Here is an 8686-nt window from a genome sequence, read left to right as displayed (position 1 = left end):
ATAAATAAATAAAATTGGCATGTGAATTCAGGCTCTGTTGCTTTAAGGAAGAGACAAAAGTCTTTTGTTTTAAAAGAAGGATGAGGAAAAAAACCAAAAATGGAACCAAGAGGGGACAGAGATAGGGATGAAAACTTGATTTTAGAAAACAGGTGAGGCTTTCTGTCCCAGAAGCTGAAGAACTCTTTTGGAAAGATGCATGAATTGTCAAAATACAATGAAAGTTTTAAAATCACCTCCTGTGAGAGCCAGGAGGGGAACTTATGGTTGTTGGTCCTTTCCAGATGATTTTTTTGAGTTCAGAAAATCTGAGGCTCAGGGAGTTCAAAAGGCTTTTTTGCAGCCACAGGAGCCAGTTAGTGGCAAATCTGTTCTAACTCCTGCCTCTCAGGCATGGTGGACAGGGCAGCGCTGGGCATGGCATATGATCAGAGCACACAGCTCCACGACTTCATCAAGTACAGTATTTTTAACTCCGTGGCTTCAACCTTTTGACTAAGATCTTCCACTGTGGCCAACCCTACCACCCTGTTCCAATAGCTTCCCAGAACAGTAGTAATTAGAGCGAGAAAAATAATGGATAGGGCCCAGAGAAAATGTCACATTTCTGCAAGTGGGAGGAGGTGGAGATAATGCATTTACACAATTTCCAAACTTCAGAGCACTTCATGTGACCATAGGTCCATGGAGAGAACCCAGACATTCTATGACAGAGAAAAAGAAAGTTATATCTTTTATTAACCTCCCATTGAAAGGAAGCATTTTCTTCATTATGACTGTAGGCAACAAACCACAACAGTATGTGCAGTCCTTGCACTCTGTCACTAATAGAGTTCATAAGTATTCTCATATTTTATTAGTTGTGGTAGAGATCTTGAAATATCTTTACCCTCATTACCACTCTGAAATTATGACAGTTAGATCTCCCACTAGATCTTGTTATTTAGTGTTTAATAAATAAGCACATATATTACAAAGCCACAGATTTTTATAAATATTTTGATAACAAACTTTCAATGTAATTAGATTTCTTTATAATTATGTGTTTTCTTTAATGCAGTTAAAGGTATTATTCTGAGAAGGGATCTGTAGACTTTGCCTGACTGTCAAGGGCTAATTGGCACAAAGATTAGGAAGCCCTGACATGTGAGGGGTGAACAAGTGTCAGGTTGCTGTTGGAGATCCATGACACTTGGTCCCATGTCCCTGTTCCATCGCCCTGTGGGCTCAGAGTGACAGAGATGCTCCCTTGTCATTCTGGCTTGGAGAATTGCCAGTGTCTCCTGCCACAGACTGTGTTTGTAATTTCAGGGCACACCAGCCTTTGAAAGCTGGTATGACTGTATTACAAAATGTGACAGGAGAGAATCCATTGTGCATTATTATTAAAATTAAGGTTGATGGGGATTTTGTGGCATTTGTTTTAAGAGGGTGTATTCACATGCCCCATGGAAGTTGACTTTTCCCAGGGAATGGGCACTCCAAGGTCTACTCACACGGAAACTAGTTTTTCAAGGATAGCTAAGTTGGTTTAGTATGACAAATAAATGCTTAGAAAGAGAATGAAATTTTAAAATATCAGGGCACCATTTCCACCTCTCAAATATGCAAAGAATTTTAAAGATGTAATTCTCGGGACTGATGGAATGTAATGAAAGGAGTATTTTCGTAAACTTCCCACAAGACCAAGAGTTGGCATAACTTTTCTAGATGGCAGTTTGAGCCCTATGTTTTAAGTGCTTTTCAACCAGTAATTTCACTTCTAGGAATTTATCCCACAGACAGAATTATAAAGATATTCTTACAAGTAATATTTCAATGGACATCCTTGAAACAGTAAAAAAAAAATTTGGAAATAACATGAATGCCAACAATATGAGGCTAGGGGAAGTAAGACATGCTACCTCTGCAGGGCAACTATGATGCTGTGATTTTTTTTTTTTTATTCATTTATTTTAACAGAGAGAGGGAGAGTAAGAGAGGGAACACAAGTGGAGGGGAGTGGGAGAGGGAAAGGCAGGCTTCCCGCTGAGGAGGGAGCCCAACGTGAACCTCACAGGACCCTGGGATCATGACCTTAGCTGAAGGCAGATGCCTAATGACTGAGCCACACAGGCACCCCAACGTTGTGAATTTTTAAAAAATCACCATTCCAAGAATATTTTATGAAATAGAAAAATGTGTAGATATAGTGTCAGGCTTAAAATGCACGGCATAAAACTACAGGGGTAAAATTCTGTTTTTTAGATTGAAAAATATTCATTGTATCTTTTTGCAATCTTACTTATATACATATCTGCATATAGAATCTGTATGTGTTTAAAAAAAGACTGGCAGGAAATGTGTCAAAGGGTTAGGACCAGCAGTCTTTGGGTAGTGGTGTTTTAATTATTTTTCTTTACTCCTTTTTATTTTTTTGTATAATCTAACCTTAGATAAAGCGGTAAGACTTTTTCAAAAGATGATTTGGTGCCACATGAGCTCATCCAATGTTTGCTGTGCCTTCTTGTTGCTCCAGACCAAAGTTTGTTTTGCTGGTTGCTACTGAGTGTTATTTTTCTCCTAACCTTTGCTCTCTTTCTCCACCATTGGCTTCCAGATGTCGGATTTAACCAAGTTCAGGGCACTCGACTCATGTCCTTCTCTCCCCTAGCTTGGACAGAAAATGCAGAGACTATAGCAAAGCCTGCCAACCTGAGAGAGTCAGCACCAATGCAAGCATCAATTAGAAAGCCCTTGGCAGAATGAAAAACCGTGTGAGGGGGAATTCGAAGCTCTGGTCAACAACCTCGAGGACTGAACTTAAAATCGGGTGAGGCTTCCGGGAGGCATGTGCCCCTCTGCTCTCTTCACCTGGGGCTGCATCTGAGCTTAGAGCTTTGCATGCGTCCAGAGCTGGGAGGGAAGAGGACAAAAAATTCTTGCAGAACTACTTCACCTTTTGCTGATATTTGGTTGAAAGGGATATATTTTCCAACTTCCCTTGGTTATTCAGCATGTAGCATACATAAATCAGCTGGAAAAAAAAAATCTGTTTGGCTAGATGAAGACAGATTTTCTTCTGATTTTAACTTGTAAATGAGAATCATGAAGGTAAGTTTTCCATATTTAAATGTTTGTTTTCAAGGTTCTACTATTTGCGGTGCCATTTAGAAATTTGAAAACACTAGAGTCTATATTCTGTTCCTTCTCTCTTTCTTGAACTTGGATCAATTTTCTCCTGGGTGAAGTTTAAAATAATAAAAGCTGAGAAACCATTTACTCAATGCCTCCTGTTGCATAGCAATCTAAACAAACAAGCCCCTTTCCTCTGTTTAGAACTTCCAATAAAACAAATCACAAGGCTGTGTTTTAAAAAGATGATTTCCAAGCCTCCTTTCTTTTTTTTTCCTTAAGATTCCTTAAAGAAAAAAAAAAAAAAGAGGTCAAAGATTGCTGGCAAAAGACTCAATTGTCTTTTCAGTGATTTCATTTCACTTCTCATGCTACTGAGGGATTTGAGAACGTTTTTTGATTGTGGTGAGGCCTGAGGTGCTGAGCTGGATACATGAATACCAAGCCAACCAAAGCAGGAGAAACACTAAGAAATCATAATGACCTTCAAGTCTTCAGTACCTTCTGCATGCCAGGCTCTGGGCCATGTCGATTACCTAATCACGTAACAAACCTTCTGTGTTGTGTGCCTTCCATCTGCACCCCTGGGTCACACTCGACTCTTCTCCATCCTGTCCTCTGTCCAGAAATGATGGCCTATATGGACTGAAGAGAGGGCTCCTGCCCAGGCAGGAGAGGAGTGGGAGGAGGGAGGATGGGCTATTTATTTTCCTGGTTACCTCCCTGCTGCTTGCAGCATGTTGGCTGTGTCCCCCCACCCAGAGTCACAGCTCCTGCCAGGCGGCCCTTGGATCCAGCTCCGCTCCCGGAGTCCAGGAATTGCACCTCAGTCTCTGCCCTTTCAGGGTTTGCGTTGGTAAGAGCTACAGAGGATGACTTGAGCTCTGATGGCAGAGTCCAGCCCTACCAAGACTACCAAGACTGCTGGGAAGAGCCCCTCTGTTAACCCTTTTCAGTCACCCCTTTGGTGCAGGTCGTTGGTTTTCTGCTTCTCTGTTTTCTCTGCCACCACCCTCGAGGAGACCGGCAAAAATTCTGCTGAAGAGGACAGCACTGGCCTCCTAATGGACTCTTATGTTCCAGCTTATTTAATATACTCTAGCAGAACAAGCCTTTCAAAGGCACTGCTAAGATGCTCCATCGACCCCCAATGCCCAGAGGAAAGAGTTCAAACCTGCCATCTTTAGACTTTCCTGAGCTCTTGGCTTTGGGCAAACAGTTTGTGCCCTGTCCCTTAGAAAGATGGTGCAAACTCCTGTAGGATTGCTCACAGAGTCAATGGGCTTCGGCTACCCTTCCAAAATTACACTCATCCCTCAAGATTGTCTTCCAACCCCACCTTTTCCAGTCAGCTTTCTTGCCCTGAGGTTCCATTTGGAAGTAAACTCTCACAGCCTTGTCTTCCTGTGGGATGTGCTGGGAATCAGTCAGCTAGCACCTTACTACACATCTTCTGGTGTCTCGGAAACATGAATTACATTTTAAATTCTTTGTCTTTTCAGAATTGCGGGCTTTGGAACCAAGGAGTTTTGGCCTTAACCATCAGCCCTGTCAACATTGGAAACGTGTACAACTTACTAACCTGGCAGATCTTCCTTACTCAAAAATGAAAGCATAATAGTAATACCTGCCTTATCCCACAGTGGGAGCATTATGTTTACGCATATAGAACTCTTATTACAGGGTGCGGCAGATGCCTATTATTTTACTTCTCTTTTTTCCTTTTCCTTCCAACTAGGGCTCAAAACGAGCTAAAATTAATTGAGTGCTCTTTATGTGTCCCCTACTATTCGAAGCATTGTGCACACATTAATTCATAGGCAGCAATCCTGTGTCCTGTTATTCTCCCCACTTTACAGATTGAAAAACTGAGGTACAAAGAGGTTAAGAACCTTGTCCAGGGTATACCGGGACATAAGATGGGAGCATTAATTTACAACTATCTCGTTGATTTTGGGGGGCAAAGATCTACTTTATACCGACTTGCTTTCTGTCTTTCACAGGGCCTCACAAGATGTCTTACACAGAATATAGCTGGTGTTCAATAAATGTCGATTTCATTCCAAGAGGCAGAAGCAATGGATCTAGTGTTGCAATAGGCAGGGGGCTAGAAACACACTTGGTCAAAGCAGCAGCTGCTTGCATTAAGCGAGCAGTACCATGTGCAGCTGGGAAAGGGTGGGATGCCAGGTTCTGGCAACCGGGGAATGCGGCCGCTGCCGGGAGTCACAGAGGGGACAGCGAGAGGCAAGGCAAGAAAGAACCTGAGCCGGGAGGCCAGCAACAGTGCAAAGTTGCTCAGCTGAAGCCCAAACTCCTCTTTTAGCTATCCTCCAGGGTCTGAGGAGACAGTAAATCTCCCTCCATCCTGTAATTATACCACACGAGCATCTTTAAAAATACTTAGCCCCAAACTGATGAGCCCTTTCCTGCTGCTTTTCTACCTGAGCCAGCAGCCTCAGAGCTTTCTGGGATTTCTGTTAAAAACACTCAGATCCCAGGAATCCTTCCCCACCAACACAATTGTTGCTCAGGCCAAGCATGGGACATATGGCTGAGCATCTGGGAGGGGGCAGATTAGCCAGGAGCACTGGCGAGCGGCACATGCTTTCATTAGGCTGGACGTGTCACAGTAAATCATTTTGTAACTGTTCCCTCCCTTCTCTCTGCATAGCAAAACATAAAGGAAGATGAATGACCCAAAGCACCATAATGCTGTTGGGATATGCCAAAGCTTGTGCCTGAGACACTTACTGACATTTCCTTAAATATCTTTTTAATATCTTGGCCAGGTCAGGCATACCAATGACATTACAGAGCTTGCAAATCAATGCCCCAGCTGTTTTGGTTTTTTAATAAAACTGAATGTGATCTCTTTAAAATGATTGCCTTCCGCACCCCCACCCCCCGCCCCTTGCTTTTTACAGGGCTTTCAGAGAGCGGGACTGTGGGAGCCCTGAAGTCAGGAGCTGGCTCTCAAAGAGTAGTTGTTCCTTCGGCCCGTGGGGGTGGGGGTGGGGGGAGCGGCAGAAATCAACCATTTGCTGGATTATTGGCATCATCTGTTCCTGGTCCCCTGTCTGACAAATCCGATCTACATGATTCCCCAGACCAAGTTATGGTGTGCTGCTGTTGTTAAAAAATGAATTTACCAAGAATCTTGATGAAAAATCTGAAGGCTTCGACTTCTAAAAATCACATTGGTTTCTCCAACTGGGATCAGTCCAAATGATTTATTCATAATTTTATTAAAGAGATCTTTTTCCAGAGAAATTCTCTGTATCAACATAACAGAAATTGAAAGAGACACTCTACCAAGAATCCAACCGTATGCATGTGACTTTTGCCCCCTGAAGAAATGGAATATGTTAAACTGTCATCAGTGGTCACCATCCTGGCCACTGGAAAGCCACCATCCCCCAACTGCAACAGGAATTCCTCACGCAAATGACGACACAGTCCTGTCAAATGGGAAGTCCCAGTGGGAGGAAAAATCCAATATAAGTGCCTATAAATCAGAGTTTTATAATGATATTAGTTGACTGCTACCTATATGGGTCATAAATGTGACACCACAATAAACAGCCCAGTTTCTTTGAGGATGTATTTGAGGACTCTTTTTAGTGCCCTTGAGAAGTTACAGTACCTCTCTTATTGCTTTTATTTTCTGTAGCTTGTACAAAATGTCTAAACTTTCTTCCTTCCAACATTTTGCCTGGGCTACATTAGCGCAAGTCTGTGTTTTCCTGGGCCTGCAGAACCACAAGCCAAATTAAGACAAATGGGGAGTTGGAGCCTCAACTGGGCCCCTGGAGAGGCCTCCTCCCACTGCCTTTCCCCTGTGCTGACTTTTCACAAACCAGCTTCGAAGCAACTGAAATTTCCCTTTTTGATTTTTTTTTTCCTGACCACAGGCAAAGTCCTGTCTCCTCAGTTCTCTGAAAGTTATCCATTCCTGAATTTTTACCCTTAACCACAGTGGAGGAAAGGGAATAGCTGAGGTTAGGAAATATGGAAAGAATGTTAACAATTTACCACGAAAATATACATTAAGAATATTTTCAGCAAGTGTAATCTCCACGTTGAACTTCTAAATCTAGAATTCTCCTGTCACGTGACCTTCCTCGCACTGATGTGTGCCCCTCTGGGCCTCAATTCCTACCTTCCGGAATGAACTCTCTGGAGAAGGTAGGACTGATTAAAAATAGACAGATTCAGTCTCCAAGTTTTCCTCCCTGTTCAACATTTGGCCGTACCGGTTATAAATGTTCAAGCGGTTAGGTTAAAAGAGTTGTCTTTTGCATGAGCCCGCATGTGAAGATCGCCAGAGATTTTAACAGGCATAAAAACAGAAGTGAAAATTCACGCACAGATAGTGCCTTCAACGGAACAGCTACTTCTGCTAATAGTAATTCAAACTCATAAATACTTTAGCCTCAAGAATGTCACTATTAGAAAGGGACTTAGAGGAGTGCCTGGGTGGCTCAGTCATTAAGCATCTGCCCTCAGTTCCGGTCCGGATCCCAGGACTCTGGGACCAAGCCCTGCATCAGGTTCCCTGCTCAGTGGGAAGCCTGCCTCTCTCTCCCTCTCCCACTCCTCCTCTTTCTGTTCCCTCTCTCACTGTGTCTCTGTCTGTTAAAATAAACAAATAAAATCTTAAAAAATAAAAGAAAGAAAGAGATTTAGAGATCCTTCCACTCGTTCCCTCATTTTACATAGACACGATTAACAATAATTACCACTGCCAGTGTCTCTGTATCATCTCATTTAATCCTAACCAGCCCAGAATATGGCTTCCCCATTTTGCACCCGGGAAACAAGGCAGGGAGGGGTAAATTAACTTGCCCAAGGTGAGACAGTGGAGGAAGGATCTCAGATTCCTAATTCCAAAGTCAGGTTGGACAGCCTCCAAGGACTTGAACCCTTGTGACCAACAACTGGCCTGGCTTTATGGGGTCCTTCTGTGTGGCCCGCCACCCACTCACCCTGTTCTCAGGTCGGCCCTGAGGGGCTGTCAGGATCCGAGATGAATCTGCCTCGGTCCCAAGGGCCAGAGCTGGTGCCTCTACAGACAGGCATGCCGGGCTGCATCTGTCACTAATGGCATTTCCAGATTTCTGCCTCTTCGTGAGCCCCCCTCTTGGCAGCTTTGCATGTCCGTGAACCTAATGTGAATAGTGTGCCTGCCTCTCAGCTGTTCCAGGCTGGCAAGAAAGCAACCACGTCTGTGGCCAGGTTACTTTTGAGGGCACCTGCATTATGGAGGAGATGGCCTCGCACAGGGTTTAGGCTTCTGGATCCATCTTTGCAGGGCTGAAGCTACCTTGGGAATGTAATGTGTAATGCTGACCCTGGACACACCCACAACTTGCTTCTTTAGTTACAAAGCACTTCATGTATATTTCTTTGTATTTTAGAGATTTTCCTCCCCTTCTTCCCCCTTTTTTCTTAGTGACATAGGATAGTAACTTGAAGGTCACTGTATTGTTCAACTTTGTTCCTCTCTCTTTCCAACTTTGGAAACCAGCAAATGATTTTTTTTTAAATATTTTATTTATTTATTTGACAG

The 8686-nt window shown here is 43.3% G+C and overlaps 1 long non-coding RNA gene across 2 annotated transcripts; it reads left to right on the top strand.

Moving 5' to 3' along the window:
• The first annotated feature begins 2596 nt into the window (after positions 1–2596).
• Positions 2597–5180, top strand: LOC309870438. Of its 2 annotated transcripts, none has more exons than XR_014314595.1 (2): positions 2597–3093; positions 4617–5180. It is a non-coding gene; the product is annotated as an uncharacterized lncRNA (long non-coding RNA). The 2 variants fall into 2 exon arrangements; XR_014314596.1 differs by having other exon boundaries at positions 2597–3970.
• Positions 5181–8686: the final 3506 nt, after the last annotated feature.

This window comes from Mustela nivalis (genome assembly GCF_964662115.1).
Source record: "Mustela nivalis genome assembly, chromosome: 1".
Lineage (NCBI taxonomy): Eukaryota > Metazoa > Chordata > Mammalia > Carnivora > Mustelidae > Mustela > Mustela nivalis.
This window is presented reverse-complemented; position numbering and strand designations above follow the sequence as displayed.